Source organism: Crinia signifera, chromosome 7, assembly GCF_055691185.1.
Source record: "Crinia signifera chromosome 7, ASM5569118v1, whole genome shotgun sequence".
Classification (NCBI taxonomy): Eukaryota; Metazoa; Chordata; class Amphibia; order Anura; family Myobatrachidae; genus Crinia; species Crinia signifera.
Genome location: NC_139223.1, coordinates 100807936 through 100834793, shown reverse-complemented (window position 1 = coordinate 100834793; position 26858 = coordinate 100807936). Strand labels below are relative to the sequence as shown.

Here is a 26858-nt window from a genome sequence, read left to right as displayed (position 1 = left end):
ATAAACACAATGTATAAAAAAAGATTTGTAAAAATTGGACAGTATAAATAAGTATATAAAAAAACAACACAGTTAATATAGAAGGGTAGCGGGTAGGTGGGGGATGGGAACAATGGGTTATAGGGTAAATGGATATGAGTGGATATCTTTTTAGGCGTAGAAATTTTCAAATAGAGCACATAAGTCAAAGACCATAGTTCTTGGTACTTAGCTCATGAAAAGGAAGGATAGTATTGTCCTTTTAGGGTTCGTGGAGCAGAGCATTAGTTCCACAGCTGGTTAGCATAGAGGATTCGAGGAATATATATATATATATATATATATATATATATATATATATATATGTATCAACGTTTCAAATGTTATTACAACATTTTTCATCAGGGTGTAGCAAACAAAATCATAAGACGGTATTTATACGTTACCGATTCAGTGCAGGATGACCCCATCTGCGGAAACTTCCGGCGTGTGGCAGGGGACGGAGCGCGCGTGCGTCTGACGCGATGTACGTGGTGCGTCAGGCGCCCGGGTCGGAGGATGCTTTCGGGCTACCACGTGATCCAGCTTGCTGAGATCAGTGTAGCCTTCCGGCTTCCTCGTTGCCTAGCAACGTCCTCGCTCTGTGTCCTCGCGGCAGCCGCGGCTTCCATCCTCCTGTCACACTCGGATTATCTGCAGAAACAGGGAAAATAATAAACACATCTATAAACATGATCATATACAACAAAAAAGGTTTTTTTCCAATCGCACAGGTGAGGATATCTGTGTATGTGATATAACCCTTTTATATAATGATGAGACTTTATTTTAGGGTGTGCTGCCACTAGAACACAAGATTAGATACAGTTTTTGAGAAAGAGTATGCTGTCATTAGTGTGGCGCACTGGGAAAGAGAGGTGGTTTTAATAAAAATTAATTTTTAATTATTACATCTTAAAATGGCGATATATAAAACACTGTTTATGATGCGTTTAGTTTATGAACCAACCAATCTATTGTACCAATCTACATTGTGGGTACACACTGGGCGATTGTGATAAGACGCACTCAATCACATGATAATAATTTTAAGGGGACTCACCCAGTAGGGGCCCACTGTATATTATCCCCACACTTGTTTCTCCAATACAATGATGATTGGTGAACTAAACGCATCATAAACAGTGTCTTACACCATATCCACAGCCATCCAACCAACTGTATTTATAAAAGCCCGAGTTTGATAGTGTATGACAGCCTTCTCTTTCTCAAAAACATGATCATATACAATCCAGCCGTGTCAGCTATTAGTGCTGCTGGCACAGTGGATCTCAGTATACAGTAATGTACCAATTTTGGTCATTCTATTTTTCTCTTGCCACTGTGGAAATGTGGGCATTTGGACATCTCAGAATTATTATCAAGAGTGGGTGTTGAGTTAAGAATCTAGGCTCACAGTGATGGATATTAACGGGATTCTATATAAAGTGACTTATGGTATCTACTGTATTCAATCTGGGCTTATAAAAATATAATGCAGAACATTCAATAAAACTAGTGGTTGGCACAGACCGGCCATAATAGTCACGCGCTCCCCAGGAGCCAGGTCCAGTTAAATGGATTTGGCAATGCTACAGGAAACACGCTAGGTAGCAGTTCTCGTTCAGTCCCCTAGGGGCAAGGGTATCCATACGTTTTATCCATTGCACTTCCTTCTGTAGTAGCATGCGTCCTCTGTCACCTCCTCTTTTGAGGGGGGGCACATGGTTCACAAGTTTGTACCAGTGTATGGCCTACTAGTTTGAAATGTCTGGCCACTGGTTGGTCCACTTCCCTTCCTGCCAGAGCCAAACGGATTGCCGATCTATGTTGGCCTGCCCTCTCTCGGAAACTGCAGACAGTTTTGCCCACATAGGCGAGCCCACATGGGCATTTTATAACATAAATTACGTATTTGTCATGGCAACTTAGAACGTGTTTAATGGGTAATCTCTTGCCAGAAAAGGGGTGTGTAATATTAGGGCCTACTTCTAGATGATTGCATGTTGCACATCCAGTGCATCTGTATGACCCTGTTTTTTTGGACATGAAGTGGCTTCTTGTTACTTGGTTATATACTGTAACATCATTTTTAACCAGGAGATCTTTCAGATTCTTCCCTCTTTTGTGGCAGTTAAGCAGTCTAGTGTTCTGTAGCGGTTTGAGACCTGGATCACTCTGGATAATGGGTCATAATTGTTTGGATATTTGAGAGATTTTTGGACTGGAGGTTGTGTATTGTGTGACAAAAGGGAGGACGCCCTCTTTTTCCTTCTTGTCCTTAGGTTTCAAGCACATCGTTCTTGTTATCCGCATGGCTTTACTTTTGGCTGTTTCAAGTTCTGATCTCTTGTATCCTCGTTGCAGGAATTTAAGCATTAGGTCATCCATTTGTGATGCTGCTAATACTTTATCGCTTGTGATTCTCCGAATTCGGATGAACTGAGAGAAGGGGAGGCTGCGTTTCATGGCTACCGGATGAAAGGAGGAGGCATGCAAGAAAGTATTCTTGTCAGTTGGCTTATAATAGATCGACGTGGACAGGTTATTTTCGCTTTGTTTCATAAGCACATCCAGGTAGTGTATTTCTGTGTGACTGCACGTATATGTAAATTTTATAGTCGGATCTTTCAGATTATTTTCTTTCATGATATCCTGGAACTCATCTTCCTCACCAGTCTACAGTAGCAGAATGTCGTCAATATTGCGACAAAAAAGTCTTATGCCTGGTCCCAGTCTTGGGTTTTTCAAGAACAGTCGTTGTTCTATATGCGTTCGCGAACGCTAGTGCCGCGTTACTTCCCATGGCGCAACCTAGTGTTTGTCTATAGTGGGCGCCATCAAATAGGAAGAAGTTTCTTTTGAGGGTTTGTTCCAGTAGCTTGATGAAGAAGTTGATCTCAGGCCCCTTGTACTGAGGGTTATTGGTAATCATTTTTTCAACTGCTTGCAGCCCCTTGTCGTGCGGAATGTTGGTGTATAGTGACACTACGTCTATACAGCACATCAGACATTTTTCTTTGAGGGGTTCATCCTTTCCAATTTTATAAGCAGTTCTGTCGTGTCCTTGAGAAAGGTTGGTTGATTGACTACTACCAGTTGTAGCCAATAGTCAAGATACTTGGCTATTGTGTTGTACAGAGAGTCACGGGCTGAAATTATTGGTCGGCCCGGTGGACACATCAGGTCCTTATGGACTTTGGGCAGGGCATAAAGTAGTGGCATAATTGGAAATGCCACTTGTAATGCCTCCATGATGCGTTTGTCAATGATTGTCGACTCCTTCCTGTAGGATAAGATCAATCTCCCATTTGAACTTGGATGTGGGATCAGCAGTTAACCTTTCATAGACCTTGCAGTCTCCCAGTTGTCTGTGCAGTTCAAGTTTATATTTGTCCATGTCTTGGACCACTATGGCCCCTCCTTTGTCTGCCATGCGTATGGTGATCTTATCATTGTCTTTCAAGGCCTTAATGGCCGCCTTTTCATCTTTACTTAGATTAGACATAATGGATGGCGTTTTTTTGGCATCCTCACGGATTATTTTCTCCAGTGATCGAGAGTAGCTCCTTATTGCTGGATTTGAGCTTGTAGGTTCGAAGTGCGATTTTTTCTTAAAAGGGTGTTTGGGTATTTGAGTCTCCCGTTGAATATCTTGACTGTAATAGTATTCTTTAAATTTTAACATTCTTTGGTGTTTGGATACCTCCACACTCCAGTCCAGATCCTTAGAATTATTGACAGGGACAAAGGATAGACCCTTATTAAGTACCTGATTTTCTATTTGTGATAGTTGGTGAGAGGATAGGTTAATAACAACATCTAATGGCGGTAGTTGCGCTTTGATTTGCCTGGTACTTTGGCCACCTCTTCTTGTACGGGCTCTTTTCCTTCCGCGCCCTTGGCGCAGGTCTTTGGCCCTAAATTATTTATTTATTAACAGTTTCTTATATAGCGCAGCATATTCCGTTGCGCTTTACATAGGGGACAGTGATACAACAAAACAGGGTATTTACAGACAGGGGGCTTGGTGTTGCTGGGTCCTGCACCATTGTCGGTATCACTTTGTGAGGTGCTTATGTCTGTTGTACCTTCTTCTATATTGGATCTCATGCGTCTGTTCCACTTTGGTCTAGGGCGTGTAGTACGTCTGTTAGGAAAGCGACCCGTAGCCCAAGGATATACAGTCTGCTCCTGATAATCTCTTTCTACTGTATTTAGCTTGCTTTTTTTATATTTGATGAGTTCCCTTTTGTAGATCTCAATGCTGGTGTTCAGCTTGTTTAGCCAGTCCTGGCTTGTGTCTTCCGATAGGATGGGTCTGGATGTTTTCTCCATATCTTTGATTTGATCTTTGGTCTCTTCTAGGATTCTGGTGGATTCTTCCACTACTTGGAGAATAAGGTCTAGTGAGCACTTGTTCAGTACTGCCACCCAACGGCGGCAGAATTCAGGGCTGTTCCTTCCTATAGTGGGGACGTTTTTTATCCTGAAGCCCCGTGGGATTTTCCTGTCTCTATAGTAATCGGAGAGGCTAATGCCATGTAGTTGGAAGTCAACTTCTTTCTTTTTTAACTTATAGAGAGAATTATAGAGGTCTTCAGGGGAGTCTTTGCCTGCAAAGGTTTTGAGTGTCTGTTTGACCAAAACCGTATCCGCATCCGTATCTGAAAAGCTCAGGATCTCACCCGTTCTCAGGGTCATGAGAGATAATGGGGCAGTGTCAGTGGAACCTTGTGACGTCATGTTGGATTGATGGTCCCCGTGTAGTTCGATCACTTAGGTAGGGTCTGGAGACAACAGAAATAGCAGCTTTATATTTATTATATATATTATATATGTGACTTGAAAATAGTTAATAAACTGAAACGTCCTCAGATGGAGTAGTCATCTCCTTTATTCGACCTGTTTTGTTAGTCCGAGTGCTACACCTCTACCTTGGATATCATTGTACTGTTTGGCTGGAGGGAGTGTGCATTTATATTGTCCAATGCTCTCAATGCTGGCGATACATGGTCTGCACTGCAGATCAAAGTCTGCAGCCGCCGCTGGAAGGTAGGTATATCTGCAGCTTCTATTTTCCCTCTTTTCTGTGCCATCCCTTGCATATGCCAACCTCTTTGCCATTTTCCACCCTATACTAAACCCTTTGCATTTTTCCAATGCCAACCCCCTGCCTTCCAACAAAAATTATCCCAAGAATGTCTGTGTGTGCATGTACATGCGATAGAGGATAGAGGGCCAGATGCACTAAGCTTCAAAAGTGATAAAGTGGAGAGTGATAAACAGCCAGCCAATCAGTTCCTGCCTGACATCTTTCAAACCCAGCCTGTGACATGGCAGGTAGGAGCTGATTGGCTGGCTGTTTATCACTCTCCATTTTATCACTTTTGAAGCTTAGTGCATCTGGCCCATAGATTCAACTGGGGCAGGTAATGATGTGAATGTTCAACTATACACTGTATGCTCTATATAAGAATAGAAATAAATAATAAATATATAATTAGTTGTAAGTATTTACACAAATAGGGACACACCCATGAGCAGACCACTCAACCAGAACACAGGTCACACCCCCCCCATTATTAGGTACTGGCTATAACCCCTATTAATAGGCCCTTGATAATTTTCAGCTCCAGGCCCATTTAGAGCTTAATCTGGCACTGGCTGCTGGACAGTTAAATGGGACCAACCATGAATGCTGATTCTGCATGCTTCAGATGGCTGCATTTTGTGAGAATCCTGACCCAGCGGCCGTTATCCCACAGTGCAACTGGTGCCCTGCCAATTCAGTCTAGTCCCTATAGACCAGATTGCTTTATAATTCTGTAAATCGTGTATGTATGTGCGCTCAACTGCCGCAACAAGCTGTATGTATGTGCGCTCAACTGCCGCAACAAGCTGCTCAAGTTCAGTCCTCTGCTGAGAGCGATGGGGACAGGATGACAGCTGACACGCTACTCAAATTTTATGTTGAGGGTAACATGTTAGCTCATCCAGTCGCATCCCTTCCCCAGCTGTCATCCCATCCTGCGGATACGCTGCGCAAATCCTCTGCTTAGAGCAGCGTGTCAGCTCTTCCAGCAGGCCAACGAGCATGAAAAACCACCTGGGCAATGAGTATGCAATACTCAATTGGCAATACTCCCTGGGCAACCAACATGAAACCCTTTGTGGCAAACAGCATGAAACCCTCCCGTAACAACCAGCATAAAACCCCTGTGACAACAGGCATGTAGGTAAGCATGTGTTGAAGCCTGGATAGCACTAAAACCTGCACTGTTGGTATGTCTGGAGGACCGTGGTAGGGAATGCCTGCATTTCGGTGTGGCATAATTTAAAATAGGCATTATGGTGTGTGGCATAATGTGTAATAGGCATTACAATATGTGGCATAATGTGTAATGTGTATTACTGTGTGTGGCATAATGTGTAATGAGCATTACAGTCTGTGGCATAATGTGTAATGTGCATAACGATGTGTGACAATGTATAATGGGTGTAATCCTGGCACAGTGTGCAATTTATTCTATATGCCACTGGAGCAAATGGTTGATTATCTTTCATTTCAAATGTAACAAATGTAATACTGCAGCTCCTGCAATTAATGCCATTACCAAGAAACACTAGCCGGTCATTGCTTCTGATCCTCAACTGCCCTTTGCAACTACCTCTTTGATGCCGTGTTATTTATGCGGAAAAAATGTAAAAGATTGGTAAAGTAAAACTGCCCTGTCCAAAATTAAACAGGCTAAATTATCCTCATCCTTTTTAACATCAAAACCTCTGGGTTGCACCTACTGTGGATGTGTTACCTGCCAGTTTATGCTCTCTGGCAAATCATTTCCGCACCCACATACAGGCAAAAGTATCCCCATAAGGCATCATGTAAATTGTGACACTACTTTTGTGGTGTACCAGATCCTATGCCCATGCGGTCTGTCCTACATCAGGAAAACCAAATGTAGGTTCAAAGAACATATGGCAGCACATCGTTCCGCCATATGCAAAGCTATTATGTCTGGCTCGAGCGAGCAACCTGTTGCCCAGCATTTCGCTGTGGCCAAGCACCCCCTTAATTCCCTCTGCTACAGAATTATTGACAGAGGAGGAAATCGCGCTGTAAAGCTACTCCTGTGTGAATCAATGTGGATTCACAAACTGGATGTGATTGCGCCCAGAGGTCTCAATGAGATTATATCTTATGCTTGTTTTCGATAAATGTTTAGAATTTTTTGTACATTCTTCATTATTGGATGAGAGCATTATTATTGAGATTGTACTGTATGCTTTGCCGCTTATCCATTATTGCCGTTGCCATATAGCTTCAGTTAATTATTTCAGTATAGTACAGTGTATTTGCATATATAGTGTGTTAGCAAGTCATTGCTGCTAAACTTGAGCTGCATGTAATGTTACTCATCGCATTTACTTATATTCCTCGGTCCCCAGGGTTTCCATGGTGACGGTAAACACTGAAGGTTGACGCGGATGACACCGGTGTGCCATGACATCATCACTATGGGTGGCTGCCGGATCGATGCAGTGTCCCTCCCGGCGAGGCTCTGCACTGAACACGGGTGGTTTGTTTGTCTATGAAAGGTATGTAACTGTTTTATTTGTATGCATGTAAGACTTGAAAAAAGTTGTCATTACAACTGAAACGTTGTTGCAAACTCTTATGGCTTCCTGAGTTTTTGTTTCCTTCAACCTGAGTGCAGCACCATCTAGCAAATGTATTAAAATACATTACAAAATTTTTGTTCCCACTAGACAGATTGGACAGATAAATCTTTAGGTGTGTACCCAGGTTTACAGAAAGTAAGGGGTTGATTAAATACCCTTTACTCAATGTACCCCCTAATATTTGAGAGCTGCAGTTACAGAATTACATTTTAAGCATTATAGATTAGAGAACCCCAAAGTGACTGAACACAGTCACTAGACAGAGATGGGCAAGGTTACCTGTGCTTTCGGGTGGGACAAATTTATGAAGCAACCATATAATCGACCCTAACACATTACCGGGACTTAAATCCTTTCCACTAGATGTGGCAAACAGAAAAGGTCTTAAGCTGGGCATACACTAGTGCAACTTCTCCCTTCGGAGAAGTCGTCCGCAATCCCTCCTTGAGCATGTGATCCTTTTGCATTTGATATATACTGTATAGCTAAAGAAAGGGGATTGTCCTCTGTGGAAGCAATAACTCACATCCAAGAGAGCCCCGGCGCTAGTAAATGTATATCGGGAATTTATTAAAATTAAATAGTTAAACCTGGAATCACTGCAGCAGGTGTGGGGAGTTTGCTAGACTCCCAAAAAAATTGCAGGAAAACAAACTTGTGGTACACACCGCGCTGTTATTCAGGTGTAAATTTAATATATTATCTTACACTGATCACAATAATACAAGGCACGCCATGTAGCAATTAATTAATAAGCTTTATATAAAAAATAATATTTTTATAATGACAATAACAATGCAGGGGGGTAAAAAACTGAAATTGGTGTATAAATAACAAACATGAAACATAAATTACGTATAGAATATAGTACTAAAATATAAGGTTAAAACTTAACCTTATGTGCACCTGACTAAAAATAGCTGGTGTCCCAGCTGTAAGTAGGAGGGGAAAAAGGAACTTTCACGCTCAATCTCAGTCAAATAAATTGAAACATGCAGTTAGAAGCAGGATGTTAGTAGCATGGGGCCTTAGTTTGTTAATGCAACCCAAGTTGTGCCTTAATTAGCAAGTAAGCAAAACATGCAATAGTAACCACTTGTGGGTAAAAAGGCATTCACCAGACCCGTAATGGCTGCTTCGCCCGCATATTAGAAAAAACGGGGTGATTAGCGGAGTTATTTTTCACCCATCAGAAAGTTCCACTGGAGTAGTCCTTTGGGCGTTCCGGACCTTGATGGGTCCGTTTCCAGCACACACAGGACAAAGGTGGAATGCCGGTGGTGTGCGGACAAGCGGTTGGGAGTCTGTGTGCTGCACGTTGTAGACCCGTGTTACAGGTGGCAGGCGGAGATCTGGGGCCGGAGCAGTGTGCTGGCGGAAGTTCTAGGTACCGGTATGGGCGGAAGTCTGGTGCAGACAGGCGTACTGGCGGAAGTAGGGCAACGCGTTTCATCTCCTGGGAGACTTTTTCAAGGAAGAAGTTTCAAAACTGTAAATAGGTCGGACAGGAATGGTGGGGAGGCCAGTAGAGCAGGCATTCCCAACCACGGTCCTCAAGGCACACCAACAGTGCAGGTTTTGTAGATATCCAGACTTGAGCACAGGTGATTTAATTAGTATCTGAGGGATTCTGATTAAACCATCTGTGCTGAAGCCTGGATATCAGTAAAACCTGCACTGTTGGTGTGCCGTGAGGACCGTGGTTGGGAATGCCTGCAGTAGAGAGTCTACTAAGAGGGAGGTGGGTACGAGGAAGTTAAGAAGGAATACAAATAAGTCCAGAGGAGAAATTCAACACAATGTTAGGGACGCAAATAAAAATAAACATAAATTAAAATGCCTACTGGCTAATGCAAGATGCTTAGCAGGTAAAATCGGGGAACTTGAAACTGTGGTCACTAGAGACGATTATGACATTATTGGTATTACAGAAATATGGTGTAATGAGTCGCACAATTGGGCATTATGCATGGAGGGATATACACTCTACAGAAAAGACAGGGAAAATAAAAAGGGCGGGGGGTGTGCCTATATGTAAAAAATAACTTAACATTGTGTGAGAAAGAAATGAGCACCGGCACAGAGGAAGACTACACTGAGGCCGTGTGGGCAGAGATAACCGACAATAACAAAAACCTAATAACAGAATTTTAATAGGGTTATGCTATAGACCACCGAACATAAACGAAGGGGACGAGTCTCTTTTAAACCAAATCAAACAATCATCAGATCAGGGTCAGGTATTAATTATGGGTGATTTTAATTTACCTGATATTGATTGGAAAAATGAAACATGTAAAACAGCAAGAAGCAGTGGGTTCTAAGCTTAATTAAAGACCAGTTTATCACACAAACGGTAGAAGCTCCAACTCGTAATAAGGCATTATTGGATTTGGTTTTAACAAATAATATAGATTTAGTTTCAAACACAAAAGTAATTGAACACCTAGGGAACAGTGACCACAATATGGTTTCACTGGAAATCAACTTCAGTAAATTATATCATAAAGGATCGGCAAAAATACTAAACTTCAGAAAAGCTAACTTCGAATTATTCTGAGAAGCCCTAAAAAGAATTGTGTGGGAAACAGTTTTTGAGGGGATAAATACTGAGGAAATTTGGGATCCTCTAAAAAATATACTCAAATCATTAACTATTAAATACATTCCTAAAGGAACTAAGGGTAAATTCAATAAAAAAAAGCCACCATGGTTGGACAAAAAAGTTAGGTCAACAATCAACAATAAAACAAGAGCATTTAAATTCTATAAAAATAACTTAAATGAGGAGGTGTTCACCAAATACAAAGAATCAAACAAAATTTGGCAATCAAAGTAGCTAAAAGGGATTATGAAGAGCGCATAACCACTGAAAGTAAAACTAACCCCAAGAAGTTTTTCAAATACATAAATAGTAAACGTATAATTAAGGACAACATAGGCCCACTAACCGATATCAATGGAAAAAGTTTTACAGAGGACAAGGGTAAAGCAGAACTGTTAAATTAGTTCTTCTCATCAGTGTTTACTAAGGGAGAGCAGACTGTGGAACGCACACATACCACAAATGGGATGAACAAGCCGGACCTCAATATTGAATTCTCTACTAAGGAAATAATATTGAGGCTCAGCAAAATCAAAACAAATAAATCACCTGGGCCAGATGGGATTCATCCTAGGGTACTAATGGAATTAAGGGAGGAATTAGCTTCCTCTCTACATTATATCGTTGATAATTCACTATCATCAGGAAAGGTACCAAAAGACTGGAGAATAGCAGACGTAGTGCCATTATTCAAAAAAGGAAAAAAGGAGGATCCCGCTAATTACAGACCTGTTAGTTTAACATCAATAGTGGGTAAACTATTTGAAGGATTTTTAAGAGATGGTATCCAGGAATATTTAGACCTTCATAGTTTACTCAGTAATAACCAGCATGGGTTCGTGAAAAATCGTTCATGCCAAACTAATCTACTTGGTTTCTATGAAGAGGTTAGCAAAAACCTTGATAATGGAAACGCTGTAGATGTGATTTTCCTAGATTTTGCTAAAGCCTTCGACACAGTACCACACAAGAGGTTGATAAATAAAATGGAGGACATGGGATTAGGGGCAAATATCTGTAGATGGGTAGGGAACTGGCTGTGTAATAGAGAACAAAGAGTGGTCGTGAACAGTGCCTTGTCTAATATGATACCAGTACTAAGTGAAGTGCCACAGGGTTCGGTTCTTGGGCCCATTTTATTTAACATTTTTATTAACGATATTAGGATGGGGTTACTCAGCAATGTCTCCATCTTTGCGGATGATACAAAACTTAGCAGAGTTATTAAATCATCAGAAGATGTCACCACGCTTCAAAATTATCTTGACAATCTAGATGAGTGGGCAAAAAAGTGGAAGATGAGGTTCAATGTGAACAAATGCAAGGTCATGCACCTTGGGAGACATAACCAGTGTGCTAGTTATTACCTAAGTGGGGATGAATTGGGTAAATCAGTACCCGAAAAGGATCTAGGAGTCCAAATAGACAACAAAGTGGGGTGAAGTGCTCAATGTAATAAAGCAACAAAAAAGGCCAACAAAATTCTCGCATGTATTAAAAGGGGCATGGAAACTAGGGACTCAAAAGTAATTATGCCTCTGTACAAATCATTGGTTAAACCGCACCTCGAATACGCAGTGCAGTTCTGGGCCCCGCACTATAAAAAGGACATCATAGAATTAGAAAAAAATCCAAAGAAGAGCAACAAAGCTTATTAGAATTTAAACTATGAGGAAAGATTAAACAATTTGGGACTATTTACACTAGAGAAAAGACATTTAAGGTGGGATATGCTCAACATGTATAAATATATTAGGGGCCAATATAAGGAACTGTCAAACACCCTTTTTTCTACTAGAAAGGAATCTAGGACGCGAGGGCACGAGTTTAGATTAGAAGAAAAAAGATTTTGTTCATCTATAAGAAAAAATTTCTTTACAGCCAGAGCAGTCAAACTTTGGAACTCTCTTCCTGGAGAAGTGGTGTCCGCAGACACTATAAATATGTTTAAAATAAGGTTGGATAAACATTTATTGGTTAAAAACATCCATGGGTACGAATAAGTAACAAAATCTGTCTTTAAAATATCATAACATACTATACAACAAGGGATAAGCTACTATAAACATAGGTTGAACTAGATGGATGCAAGTCTTTATTCAGCCTCACCTACTCTGTAACTATGTAACTATGTAATAGCCAGTGTCTGTTCCCTATTTATAGGCAGAGTTCATTTGCTAGATTGGTCAACATACCAATTTGTTATCTCAATAAGATGAACATAGTTATATATACACCGGACCAGTATGGTATTAGTTAAAAACATGTCGTGAACTGTATTGGAGTGAATTCTTAATACATTTTTATATAAAAAAAAAGGTTTAGGAACAGTGCTTCCTCCAATTAATCCAATAATGAGGAGCAATTAAAGACTTATATACTTAGTAGCATATAGATAGAGAGGATCCAGGCTGGAATAGTACATTTCAGTAACATTGTGATTTCATTGTATTAAGAAATAGACTATAACACTTGCAGAAAGATTGATAATTGTAGAGCTAAAGATATTACAATATAGATAATAAATCAGTAAATCTATTTGTGTGTTAATACCAAGAGATAATATATTATAGATATTATTAAATCCTGGATGTACAGAATAAGCAATCCAAAATTATTATATGAGATCCAGTCGGACTGAGCAAAAATGATGTTATATTAAATTAATTATAGAGGCACATCTAGGAAATTTAAACAATGAAGAGAACAGCAGCTGAAGTCTGCGTAGAGGCAACTGCAAACCATCACAGAGGGTAGTTGACCATTCCTCTAGTCTTTGCAGATTGTCGCATGCAGTCAACAAAAAAACATTGTTTTTACTGTTAATAAAGTAATATAAAGGTTCTTTAAGGGATGGATGAATAGGATATGGACAAAGAGAACTACATGGGTCATAGTGGTGTGGAGCAATTCAAACAGGGATAGTAAAGGCTAAGCTGAGTGACCCGGGTTAGGAGCATGCAGATGCATGGCGGTGGAACCCAACTCATGCAGTATAGGCTCCGCCTCCGGTAAAATCACTCTTTCAATCTAGACAGGAAAAATCAAGAGCTACGTTGAGGCCAGCAGGGATCAAAGTATCTAATTTGAAAATCCATGAGGTTCGGCGATGCATAGCTTTTTAAATCTGTCACCCCCTTTCTTGGTGGTGACAATATGTTAAATTCCTGAGATTGTGAGACCTTTCGGATTTCTCTCATGGACTTCAGAAAAATGGCATGATACACTGTGATGGGAGAGTTTTTTTAGTATGTTGCTCCTATGTCCTCTAAATCTACTTTTTAGGCTACGGTGGTTCGGCCGATATATTGTAAATTACAAGGACATTGTAAAATGTAGATGCAATAAGTTGTGTCGCAATTAATAAACTATTTTATTGGATGGATACTAGAAGCAGCGCTCGGAGATTCCCGCCCTGACTCGGGTCCGTCTGCGTGGGCAGAACGTCATCACCCGGCGCCGGATTTCGTGAGGCTTTAAATAGTGGCTGCCGCGCCCGCCATCTTCACTCCAGTCTAGTAGTGGGTTGGGAGAGGGTGTGGTGGTGCTGCTGCTGGGGCTTAAACTTGAGCTTGACCTTGAATGCAATATTTTATTCGCTGAGGCTGTCTCTCTCAGTGCTGCTGTGTACTCTGTTCTCCTCTCTGCTTAGGGTGGGGTCACCCTAGCAAGGAGGACAGTCGAACTGTGTACTTGTAGTACTACTGTCTGGGGCCTACCTCTGGTGCTGTGCTGTAATATTATATATATTATATTAATAGTTAATTATATTATATATATAGTCCACTGGTGCTGCCTGCACTGAATCTGCCAGTATTATTTACTCAGTCCACTGTTGCCACTGGCAGTGCTACTGCCTAAGTTTACCTACCTAGTACATACTAGGCTGCTATATATAAATTTAATTAAAAAATAATACCTGTGCTGCGTGTGACTGTAAAAAATAATTCCATGCTGCTGGTGCACTGACGTGTGCCACTGCCAAGCAGTACCTAATAATAAAATTAATTATTATAAATTCTGCTGGTGCATAATAGTCTGCTACTGGTGGTGTGTAACTACCTTTTGTGGTGACCACTGGCAGTGCTACTGCCTATCTCCCTAGTAGTTTAGTTTATCTACCTACTAGGCTGCTATATTATTTTATTTTTTTCCAAAATGTGTTTATTTGCGAATCACAATACAATATAGAAAAAGCTCCATAACACAGAGGCAGTAAAGTCCACATTTAGAATGGAAAAAAACAGCTGTAGTGCAAAAAGAAAGCAAATACGTGATTCATTTTAACAGTTTTATAGAAATATAAGAAGAAATTGTGAGAAGAGGATAAGTGAGAAAGGGAAGAGAGTGAAACCAGTCGGTGTAGAGAGAGTAGAGTGGAGGTAGAGAGAGAGATAGGAAGGGAAGGAAAACGAAAGGGGAAAAAGGAAGACGGTTGGGTCCTCGGTGTCTTATGATGGTCACGGTAGTATATTTGGGGTCATTCGGCTAGGCTCGGTATCATATACTGAAAGGAGAGGTGGTCTGTTGGAGGGAAGCCCAGGGGGTCCAAACATAGTTGAATTTTTTGGAGGAATGATTAAGGATGCTTGTCATATACTCCATGCGATACACATGCCACAAGCGGGATATTATGGAGTGCATGGAGGGAGCCGCCAGCTTTTTCCAATCCATCGCGATCTGGCAGGTGGTCGCAGAGACCACATGACGCATCAGTTTGTTTTGTGGCTTGGAGAGAGATGGGACATCTAGTGGTAGGAGAAAATATTTGGGGTCATTTGGGACGGGGGCAGGTAATAGATTTTCTATGTATTGGATTACCTCTTTCCATAGTTCCGCAATCTTGGGGCATGTCCACCATATATGCATGAATGATCCTTCAGCATCACATCCTCTCCAGCATCTGTCCGATACATTTGGGTATATTTTGCTAAGTTTGGAGGGAACGTAATACCACCTATAAATCAGTTTATAGGTGTTTTCTTTAATTTTCACACATATAGAACTTGAGGCAGAGTTGTCCCAAATCTCCGACCAATCCTCTTCACTTAGTGAACCATTTAAATCTGTTCCCCAGGCCTTTTCAGAAGCGGGTTGCTGGGGGTGGATTTATCAGTGAGCAACGTGTATATAAGAGAGATTAGTCCTCTAGTGGTGGACCGTCTAAGGCACAGTGCCTCAAAGGTCGATAAGGGCCTGTTGGTGATAATAGGCTTCACTGTGGAGTGGAGATGTCTAAGTTGGAGGAACTGAAAGAAGTTCCTTGTAGGTACACCTTTGTTGGCTTGGATCTGAGAGAACTGGGGAAAAGTCTCATCTTTAGTAATGTCATTAAGAAACATTATGCCTCTGTCTCTCCATGGGAGGAATGCGGTGTTGTGCATGCCTGGAGGAAAGGCAGGGTTATGTAGGATGGGGATAATAGGAGATGGGCTGGGTGCTAAATTATACTTTTTATTTGCGTAGTCCCATACAGATAGAGACCGAGACACTATTGTGTGAGAGGTAATACCTTTGGGGCGCTTGAGTCTCGGGATCCAAAGGAGGGAGGAGACAGACGAGAGCCCCAATTCAGCTGCCTCAATATCCGTCCAGACCTTCTTTGCCTCGGGATTACACCATTGAACGCAGTGAGCTAACTGTGCTGCTATGTAATACCGTTTAAAGTCTGGGATACCCAGTCCTCCACTATGTGAGGGGCGTTGTAGTGTTTGCAGACGGATTCTGGGGTGTTTATTCGCCCAGATAAAATGGGAAGTTTGAAATCTCAGGAATTTAAACACATAGGGAGGGACAAAGATTGGGAGGGTCTGAAAAAGGTAAAGGAGTCTAGGGAGCACATTCATCTTCACCGAATTTATTCTACCTATCCATGATATGAAATGGGAGGACCATGCATGTAGGTCTGTTTTAATTTGATCAAGAACCCTGGGAAAATTTGCCTGGAATAGTTGGTGAAGCTGGTGAGTTAAAAAGATACCAAGGTATTTAATTTTCCGCTCGTGCCAGTTAAATGGGAAGGAGGTCTCCAATGTTAGTTTGGTTGGCCCGGGAAGGTAAAAGTCCAGGACTTCGGTTTTGTCAGCGTTGATTTTATAGCCGGAAAATTGGGAATATAAATCTATTTAATTTAGTAGGGGTTGCAGGGATTGAATTGGGTTTCCTACAGACAACAGGACATCGTCAGCATATGAAAAGAAAGGGGTGTTGAGCTGCGCTTGGTATAACTTTGTAAAAAGTGAGGTAATGAAACCTGTAAAGTTGGGTGAAAAAAATGAGGGATTGGTTGATCTAGTACAAAAAGATTTAATGTCTAAAATACATATAGCCAGAATACATTGCTAATTCTCTAAAATCACATAAAATTCATATCTCACCAACCAAACTGGGGAAAATGTATGGCCCGGAGAGTCCCAAGAGTCCTGTATAGGGCTGAGTTGTAAATCGTCCTGTATGGAGCTGCAATGATATGCCCAATTGGAGCAGTAGGGAGGGAGGACCAGATGTAAGAATAAGGAGCGACTTAAGTTGACACGGATTGCCGACTCCCTCCGCTGGATGGACTGGAGCGGGATGGGTCCTCTACCTCTACCTTACTGTAGGAATTTGCAATCCAAATGGAACCAGTGGAGGTGGTATTACCGGACTGGGATCTGTGCGTGGCCCAAGGGGACCCCCAGGTCCTGGTGAGGCGTGATGGTTGTCTCCAATGTAGCAGATGGTGGGGAGGACTTGAAGATGTTAATAAGGAGCGGCCCAGGATGGCACAAATAACCGACTCCCTCCGCTGGATGGAATAGAGCGGGATACAGTCCTCGACCTCAACCTTGCTGCTAGGACTTGGTGGTCCAATTGGACAAAGGGTGGTAAGTGTGTGCACAAATAAGCACTTCGGGGTTCTTTAGGGGTACCAGTTTGGTATTCTTGAAGGAGATAGAGACCTGAGTCCTGACCGGTTTCGCTGCTCCAGGCAGCTTTGTCAGAGGACAAAGCTGCCTGGAGCAGCGAAACCGGTCAGGACTCAGGTCTCTATCTCCTTCAAGAATACCAAACTGGTACCCCTAAAGAACCCCGAAGTGCTTATTTGTGCACACACTTACCACCCTTTGTCCAATTGGACCACCAAGTCCTAGCAGCAAGGTTGAGGTCGAGGACTGTATCCCGCTCTATTCCATCCAGCGGAGGGAGTCGGTTATTTGTGCCATCCTGGGCCGCTCCTTATTAACATCTTCAAGTCCTCCCCACCATCTGCTACATTGGAGACAACCATCACGCCTCACCAGGACCTGGGGGTCCCCTTGGGCCACGCACAGATCCCAGTCCGGTAATACCACCTCCACTGGTTCCATTTGGATTGCAAATTCCTACAGTAAGGTAGAGGTAGAGGACCCATCCCGCTCCAGTCCATCCAGCGGAGGGAGTCGGCAATCCGTGTCAACTTAAGTCGCTCCTTATTCTTACATCTGGTCCTCCCTCCCTACTGCTCCAATTGGGCATATCATTGCAGCTCCATACAGGACGATTTACAACTCAGCCCTATACAGGACTCTTGGGACTCTCCGGGCCATACATTTTCCCCAGTTTGGTTGGTGAGATATGAATTTTATGTGATTTTAGAGAATTAGCAATGTATTCTGGCTATATGTATTTTAGACATTAAATCTTTTTGTACTAGATCAACCAATCCCTCATTTTTTTCACCCAACTTTACAGGTTTCATTACCTCACTTTTTACAAAGTTATACCAAGCGCAGCTCAACACCCCTTTCTTTTCTTGTTCATTCAGTACAGGACTAACTATCCTGTCCCAGAGCAGCAGCTAGGGAAACACAGCTCCAGCCAGGCGCACCTGCACCCAGACCCACTCTGTGTGGTCAGGGTCACCACCACCCCATCGTCAGCATATAGTGCAATCTTATGCTCAGTCTGCCCAACCCGCATGCCTCCAATATCGGGGTTGCTTCGTATTCTTGTGGCAAGGGGTTCCATTACGAGGGCAAATATTAAGCGTGAGAGTGGGCAACCCGGTCTGGTGCCATTTGCAATGACGAAAGGTGAGGAGGTGCAGCGGTTGACTGATACAGTGGCAGATGGGGATTGGTAGAGGGCTTGGATACCTTGAAGAATTCTACCGTCAAAACCCATCCTTCTAAGGACCTGGAAGGCGAAAGTCCATGAGATACGGTCAGATGCCTTCTCGGCATCCAATGTTAGAATTAGAGATGGCAATTTCTGCTTATGGATGGAGTGTATTATGTCTAGAGCTCGTCTGGTGTTGTCTGATGCTTGTCGGTCTGGGATGAAGCCCACTTGATCCACCCGGATCAAGTGGGGCAAGTGGGTGGCAAGGCGTGTTGCTAGAATTTTAGCATAAATTTTGAGATCAACATTAAGTAGTGAGATTGGCCTGTAATTTGCACATTTCGAGGGATCCTTGCCTGGTTTCGGGATCACTATTATGTTTGCTTGCAGGGAAGCTGGCGCGAAAGATGCTCCATTCAGAATGTTATTGAACAGAGAGGTGAGTTGGGGGGCAAGTTCTTTTGCAAATACTTTGTAGTATTGGGCTGTGAAACCATCAGGACCTGGGGCAGCGGAGGGGCGCATAGATTTAATGGCAGCAATGGTTTCTTCTGGCGTGATGTCTATATATAAGGCAGATAGTTGGCTGTCCGATATATTAGGTAGAGGTGTATCTGAAAGATAGGATTGGGCCTCCTCTGATTCTGCGGAAGAAACAGGGGGTGTCGGTAGGTTATATAGGGAGCTATAGAAGTCTCTAAATTCTTCCACCATTACCCGGGAGTCATATGTGGGGCCATTCAGTTTATTGGAGTGTAATTTGTCAATGGTGGTTAGGGCTTGTTTACGCCTTAGCTTGTTAGCTAACACAGAGTCAATTTTATCTGATTTATCGTAAAACCGTTGTCGCAGTTTCTGCAGGGTTATAGCTGCTCGCCGTGAGAGGAGAGTGTTCAGTTGGCCTTTAAGTTTGTCTATCTGTGCGAGGAGTGGTGGTGTGGGGGATTGTTTGTGTTGGGCCAGTAAAGCAGAGATTTGGGTTTCTAGAGAAGAGATTTCCTGGGCTGCTTTTTTCCGCATAACAGAGGTTTTGACAATTATATGGCCTCTTAGGGTAGCCTTATGGGCTTCCCATATAATTCCAGGAGCGATATCTGGGGAGTTATTTTCCTCAAAATAGTGTTGGAGGGTTGTTCTGAGTTCGGTTAGGGTAGAGGGTTGTAAGAGTAGTGTGTCATCCAGGCGCCATTTACGTGTAGTTGGAAGGCCCTGTAGGAGATCTAGTAAAATATATACACCCGCATGGTCGGTCCAGGTAAAGGGGGTAATGCCGGCATCAGAGATTGAAGATGAGATTGAGTGGGATATGTGTAGCATATCTATACGTGAATAGTGCTGGTGAGGAGCGGAGTAGTAAGTGTAGTCTCTAGCTGAAGAGTGACACAGTCGCCAAGAGTCACATAGGTTTAATTGTTTAAGGGAAGAGATGAGGGTGAGGGATGCTTTAGAGGGGGTATTTGTCGATCCAGTGCTTGTGGTGTTAGATTTATCTAAAGCAGGATTGATGACCGTGTTGAAGTCCCCCCCAAGAATAATGTGACCTTGTGCTATTTTGTGAAGACGTTGGAATACATTTTGAAAAAATGGAGATTGGTCTTGGTTGGGAGCGTATATGGAAATAAGAGTAACAGTTTCTGAATGCAAGGTGCCTATTACTATTAAATATCGTCCTTCTGGGTCTGCTATCGTCTTAGAGTGGGTGAAGGGAACGTTGCGGTGAATTAAGATTGCAACTCCCCGCTTTTTACAGTCAGCTGAGGCAAAGAAGGTCTGGGAGAACTGCTTACCTTGTAATTGGGTGTGCAAGCCCGTAAGGTGGGTTTCTTGAAGGAAGGCAATGTCTGCCTTCTCCCGTTTGCAGGCTGCAAGGACAATAGTGCGTTTTTTGGGGGAGTTAAGCCCGTTGACGTTAATAGACAGTAACTTCAGAGCCATGATTAAGTTATGGAGCCGATGCGATCTATAGCAGGATTAAACAACAGAAAGAACAAAAAGAGGAAGGGAAAAAAGGTACAGAGGACCCACCTTAGACACAGGAGTATAGAGGGAGAGAGAGGAGAGTAAAGACAAGGAGAAAGGAACATTTTGGAGGAAGAAGGAGACAGAAAGTGCCCAAAAGGGCCGTAACCCTGTAAGAGTGGGTTCCGAACAGGAACCGCTGCAGTAAGTGTTTTACAGATGAATGTCCTTATTAGTGCAGGGTGCATGGGGGTGGTGGACTAAAGAACTAGTATGACTAAGACAACCTGGTCCCCATCTTAGATGGGGTGAACCAATCATTTAAACAAAGAACCAATCCCTAACTATAGGGAGAAAGTTAATGAACGTGCTACCTATCAGTGATAGGAAAGGTGGGTGGGGAGTGTCTAGGGGGGAGGGAAGGGGGTGGGCTTAGTAAGGAAATGGTAGGAAGTGAGTGGGGGAGGTTTTTAGGGGGGGGCAATAATGTGAGGTTAAACAACTATGTCTATTTACTCTTGTTGCGTGAGCTTAGTAAAGTCCGGAGATGGACTCGCTTGGAGGTAGACTTAACATTTTGACAACATATAAACGGGAACCAACATGAAAATATAAAAACCAAAACAAAACCCAATTGCCCCGATATGGGGTCACCCAGGTTATAGAAAGGATATGGTGTGCAGTCTGTGGGTGGCTTCACTGAGCCACAGGCCCACAATTGTATTTGCAGCTCTGGTCGGCAGAGGCCAGTGGGGTATCCAGCTTGACCAGAATAGTTCAAGTAGAGTCTACATCCCGATGTTGGTGACGGCCGACACGCGTCCATTCAGCTGTCGGAGGCCGTGGACGTTGCGGTTTAGGAGAAGTTGAAGTGGAAGAGGTGTGGGGAGGCTCGGGGAGGAGGTCTAATTTAGCCAGCATCTCTTTGCCTTGAGCCAGGGTCTTAATGGGGTACATGGTGTTGTCGGTGAATACTTGGAGAAGGAAGGGGAAGCCCCACCTATAGCGGACGTGATGTTGGCGAAGAATCTTGTTGACTGGCTGGAGATCTCTCCGTTTCTGGATGGTGGAGGGGGCTAGGTCTTGGTAAGTTTATAAGTGCATTTCTTGGAAAAAGATGTCCGAGGAGTCTCGGGTAGCAAACAGAATTTTCTCTTTGGATTTGTAGTAGTGTAGACGTACAATAACATCTCTGGGGGGTTGAGAAGCGGAGGGTTTGCTTTTAAGGGCTCTGTGCGCTCTATCGCACAGACAATCGTTGACTGTGAGGTCTGGAACCAGATGCTGAAAGAAGTCTTTAAGAAAGGCTTGCAAGGCAGGGCCGTGTATTGTTTCGGCGACATTCCGGATCCTGATATTGTTCCTTCTGGATCGGTTTTCTTGGTCTTCCTGCTTTTCCTTAAGTAGTTTAATCTCTTCATGGAGCCGAGTTAGTTTTGAATCCATGCGTTGTTGTGAGCGACAGAGGTCATCAGTTTTTGTTTCTAGGATGTCCGTTCTGGAACCCAGCGAAGCGATCTCTGTTTTGAATTCTGAGACTGCCTTGGTGAGTTCTTGGCTGAAGGCTGACTGTACTCCTTCCAGCAGACTGGTCATTACAGCTTGGATTTGGGGATCAATGCCAGTATCAGGAGAGTGCGGAGAAGAAGGCGAGTTTGATGGAGACCCTTGGCTTTGTGTGCCTTTAGCTTTGTGTCCAAAGAAGCTTGCAGGGGCTGCCTGGCCTCTCTTGTTTTTTTGTGACATTGTGAGGGGTCACCGTGTAGGGGAATTGGGGATGATGCTGTGCAGGTGAGGAGTGTGGGTGTAATAGGTAGCACTTCAGAACATTAGGGGACCAGGTTGGTCACGGGTCACTTTACGGGAGCATTTGCGGGTGAAGTCACACTAGCAGTGCCGCGGGGGGGGGGAAACACTGGGTGGGTGAAGTTGTTAGGGCTTTGAGCTCCGCGGTCGGGTCTGGGAGTGGGCTAGGCAGGTTGAAGCAGCCTGTTGGGCCCTTGATTGAGACTCCTGGCTTGGTAGGGGGTATGCACCCGTGTGTGCCTGTTGCTGACAGTGGGTGTACTGTAAGTGAACGTCACTTTAAGACCTTTCACTGGTATGATATGGTATGGGGTGAGCAGTGGGTTTCAGTTTAAGCAGTTTTGCTTAATTTTTTATAGTTTTATTTTATATAATTTTTATTATTTTTTTATTTTTATTATTTATGAACCAGAGCCTGTATTAATCAGGGTGGCTATACAGCTGCGAGCCACCAGGGCTTGCCGAGGCAGGCAGCAGCAACTGTGCGGGAGGGAGAGAGTAGTGAGCAGTGAGGGGATAGAGGAAGAGATTTCTTCCACCAAAAAGATGGCCGCCGTCACTGCAGGGAGGCAGGGCTGCCTGTCTTCCTTACTCAGGTCAGCACTGCGCCCGGGGGGGGCGGTTGAGCGGCGCCTGTGCTTGGGGGGATCTCCCCCTGGCTGGTTGGGAGGCTGGGTTCCAGGTACCAGCGCGGGCAGATCCGCCCGTGGTCCACGCCACGGAGCTCCGATCCCGGCCGGAATCCCTGGGTGAGTCCCCGGCTCCGACTGTGGAGTAGGCTGTGACCCCCTGGGCGCCAGTCAGCGTCCCTCAGTCAGCGCGGGTGGGCGCCGCGGGTGGCGCCGTCAGCGGGTGCCTGTAGCCCGGCAGTCCCCGGTGGCAGGAGTGGCTCAGTCTCGCTGGATGCTCGCGGTAGGCAAGCTCCGAAATCGAGGCCCCGGCCTCAGCACAGCTTCCCGCCGCAACCCGCAGGAGCACTGATAAGTGCTCCCCAGCTCCACAGCGCAGACCCACCGGTATCGGGGTGCAGGTAGGGAGGTGGTGAGTGGATATGGGCAGTGGGGATGGGGTAGAGTTAGGTAAATTAGGACTTTTTAGAGGGCATATTTCGGGAGCTTCTCTGGGCTGCGTCCCTTCTCTTGTCCCGTCAGGCCACGCCCCAGGCTGCTATATATTATTAATACTTAATTAATTTAATTATATATAGTCCACTGGTGCTGCCTGCACTGAATACTGTGAATAGAGGTTGCCAGTATTATTTACTCAGTCCACTGTTGCCACTGGCAGTGTTACTGCCTAAGTGTACCTATCTAGTAGTACAACTACATTCTAGGCTGCTATATATAATTTTATTAAAAAATAATACTTGTGCTGCGTGGGACTGTAAAAAAATACTTCCATGCTGCTGGTGCACTGACATGTGCCACTGAGTGCCAAGCAGTACCTAATAATAAAATTAATTATTATAAATTCTGCTGGTGCACATATACTAGTATTGCTGATGTATCTACCTGCCTTGTGCCTAGTACTGCCTTATCTACCTGTCTGGTGCCTAGTACTGCCGTATCTACCTGTCTGGTGCATAGTACTGCCGTATCTACCTGTCTGGTGCCTAGTACTGCCGTATCTACCTGTCTGGTGCCTAGTACTGCCGTATATACCAGTCTGGTCTGGGGCCCACTGCCTAGTACTGCCTTATCTACCTGTCTTGTGTCTAGTACTGCCGTATCTACCTGCCTGGTGCCTAGTACTACCATATCTACCGCTGCAGTGCCACTCTTACATGAGCCACATGTTTGTGCCGCACACTTGTGTGGCTTAGCATAGTTATCCAGATACCTCGGTGCAACCTTTTGCCCTAAAAACAATATTGTGAGGTGTGAGGTGTTCAGAATAAACTGGAAATGAGTGGAAATTAATGTTATTTCGGTTAATATAGCATAGGAGCAACCCCCCCCCCCCCCCCCCCAAAAAAAAATTCTGCGATTTTAGCAGTTTTTATGCTTTTTTAAAATAAAATCAGAACCCAAAACCAAAAAAATCCAAACAAAACGTTTAGGGGGTGTTTTGTCAAAACCCATTAGAACCCAAAACCTCAAGGTAATCAGAACCCAAAACACAAAACATGAAAAGTGGCCGGTACACATCCCTAATTTAAAGTTTCCCTTGGGTTTTGAGGGTAGCCAAGAGTTTAGGGAATTTGAGGGTTCTTGAGAAAGCATGCTGGGTGCTATAAGGTCTCTAAGATTTTGATTTCTCTTATAGATTATTTTAGGTTTCGAAAGATGTTTCGATAGTATTTTATCTTAATTATTTATTTTAATTTGAGATTGTTTTTTTTTTATGGATTTGGATCTTATATTGTATTTTGAGGTGAAGAGGAGACCTTCTCCATCACTTGCTGTAAAGTTCTGTTTCTGTAATGATATCTTATTTTTAATCAGGAGTTTGGATCTTGGGATAAGGAGTGCTTCGCTGAAGGCCATCTCAAGGAGATCCTCTGGATAGCCTCTCCTTCTGAAGTTCTGCATCATGATGTCAGATTGGGCCAAAAAATCATAATCTGTAGTGCAATTTCGACAAAATCTGAGAATTTGTTTTTTGGGGATGTTTGAAATTCAAGGTCTATGGTGACCACTATCAGAATGTAGATAGTTTCCTGTTCCCACTGGTTTCATGTAGTTTGAGGAAACCAATCTATTATGCAATATGTATAGCATGCTATCCCAGCCAACCCTACCCGGCAGCTGGAGAGACTTGCAGGCTCCACTGCTATGCGCACAGAACAGCACATTGGACCTGCTGTCAATTGCATGCAATTTGAATACTTTTTATGCAATTAATTGCTGCAATCGCATGAAAGAGCCCAAACTGAACATGAATGGGGGTTTAAAGAAGGTGTTTTATTTCCATATACAACTAAAATATGAAATAAACGTCCATGGATTTGCTTGACACAACACTTTCACCAAAGTCACCATTTATGAAGTGTAAATGAATAGTGTAATGGTAATGTGTATGTGTATCTTTACTACTAAAAATCAGGGAGGAGCATCTGGATAGCTGGAATAGTTCTGGGAAAGGATTGCTCTGAGCTCAGAAGGAAGAATTAATCTGTCAATAGATAGCTAGGTGGGGCATTTCCAGGGCACACTACACACACACAGATCCTACCGGTGTCTGCTTCCTGGACACCTTCAATACAATAAATGTGGTTATTACTGAATATATCGGAACAGTGAATCTATAGTTCACATTTCTCTAAATAAAGGGCAGGATGTAACATGTAGACATTGTAGTGGGTGACATTCGAGTTTCTGAAAGAGGAAGAAGTGAGATGTGTCCACATACATCTTGGTTTTACTGCACCATGTATGGCACAATTTGGCACACCTTGGACTCTGCAAAAGTCACGCTTTGTGATTTTTCTAAAAATTTCCACCTCTAATCTATTACTTTATACAAATTCTTTTGCTGCAAACAATTTTCAGAATCCATCCACTTGCTACATTTGGAAAAACAGCTAAGCCGTGTTTTACATGTTGTGACAAATTGAGAAAAAAAGCCAAGATGTATGTGTGTATATCAGAAAAGGTGACACCAGTACCGCTGAAGGGTTGGTACACATTGTATTTAGTGACATACTGGTTGTGAAATAAGCATCACCATGGGGTTGGTAGATTTCAATTCCTATCCTATCTCCCACATTCCAAGATCGGTGTGGAGCTGATAACAGGTGTGGTATAGAAGATCTACAATCATTAGATAGATTAGGTCAACCACATATGGTTGACCGGGTCAATAGGACATCAAGAAAAAGGTTGAAAGCTACCAAAGGTCTACATGGAAATGGTCGCCACAAATAAGGTCAACAGAAGATTTGGTACTTGTGTATTTTGGCGGCGCCCATCGCATCGCATACCATAACACATACGATGGTATGCGATGCGACGCGATATCGTACGATAGTGCACGATGGCATACAATTTTGAAATTGTATGCCATTGTACATGGCATACGATGCCATACGATGCGATGCGATTAAACATTGTATAAGCACCCTAATGGGTGCTTATACAATGTTAAGCACCCAAATGGGTGCTTACAATGTTAAATGCACCCCCACGCCACCCCCCACTATAAACGTGAACCCGAAGTGTGGCGAGCGCAGCGAGCCCGCGAGGGGCGGCGGTACGCGTCCTACGACCTTTTCATACCCCCACTATCCACGTCGGCGTGGAGTTGAGAATAGAATAGTGTGGCGAGCGCAGCGAGCCACCGAGCCCGAAGCGTGGCGAGCGCAGCGAGCCCCGCGAGGGGACGCGGATACCTTCACAGGTAAACGCGTCCCCTCGCGGGCTTCACAGGTGTCCGCGTCGCCACGGACACCTGTGAAGCCCGTGAGGGGACGCGTATAACTGTGAAGGTATCCGCGTCCCCTCGCGGGGCACACTTCGGGCTCGGTGGCTCGCTGCGCTCGCCACACTATTCTATTCTCAACTCCACGCCGACGTGGATAGTGGGGGTATGAAAAGGTCGTAGGACGCGTACCGCTGCGCTCGCCACGCTTCGGGTTCACGTTTATAGTGGGGGGTGGCGTGGGGGTGCATTTAACATTGTAAGCACCCATTTGGGTGCTCAAAAGCACCCTTTAGGGTGCTTATACGATTTTTGGTCGTATAGGGGGTCAAAATCGCGTCGC

At 43.6% G+C, this 26858-nt stretch overlaps 1 protein-coding gene and 1 long non-coding RNA gene across 12 annotated transcripts in view; one reads left to right on the top strand and one right to left on the bottom strand.

Moving 5' to 3' along the window:
- The window catches only part of LOC146020424 (uncharacterized), a 41315-nt gene extending 16264 nt beyond the window's left edge, over window positions 1-25051 (top strand). Inside the window, exons 2-3 of the long non-coding RNA XR_014450787.1 lie at window positions 7471-7620; window positions 24601-25051. This is a non-coding gene — a long non-coding RNA (uncharacterized LOC146020424). The remainder of the gene's footprint in view (window positions 1-7470; window positions 7621-24600) is intronic.
- Window positions 1-26858, bottom strand: part of KALRN (kalirin RhoGEF kinase) — an 856470-nt gene that overhangs the window by 204500 nt on the left and 625112 nt on the right. The window lies entirely within an intron of this gene.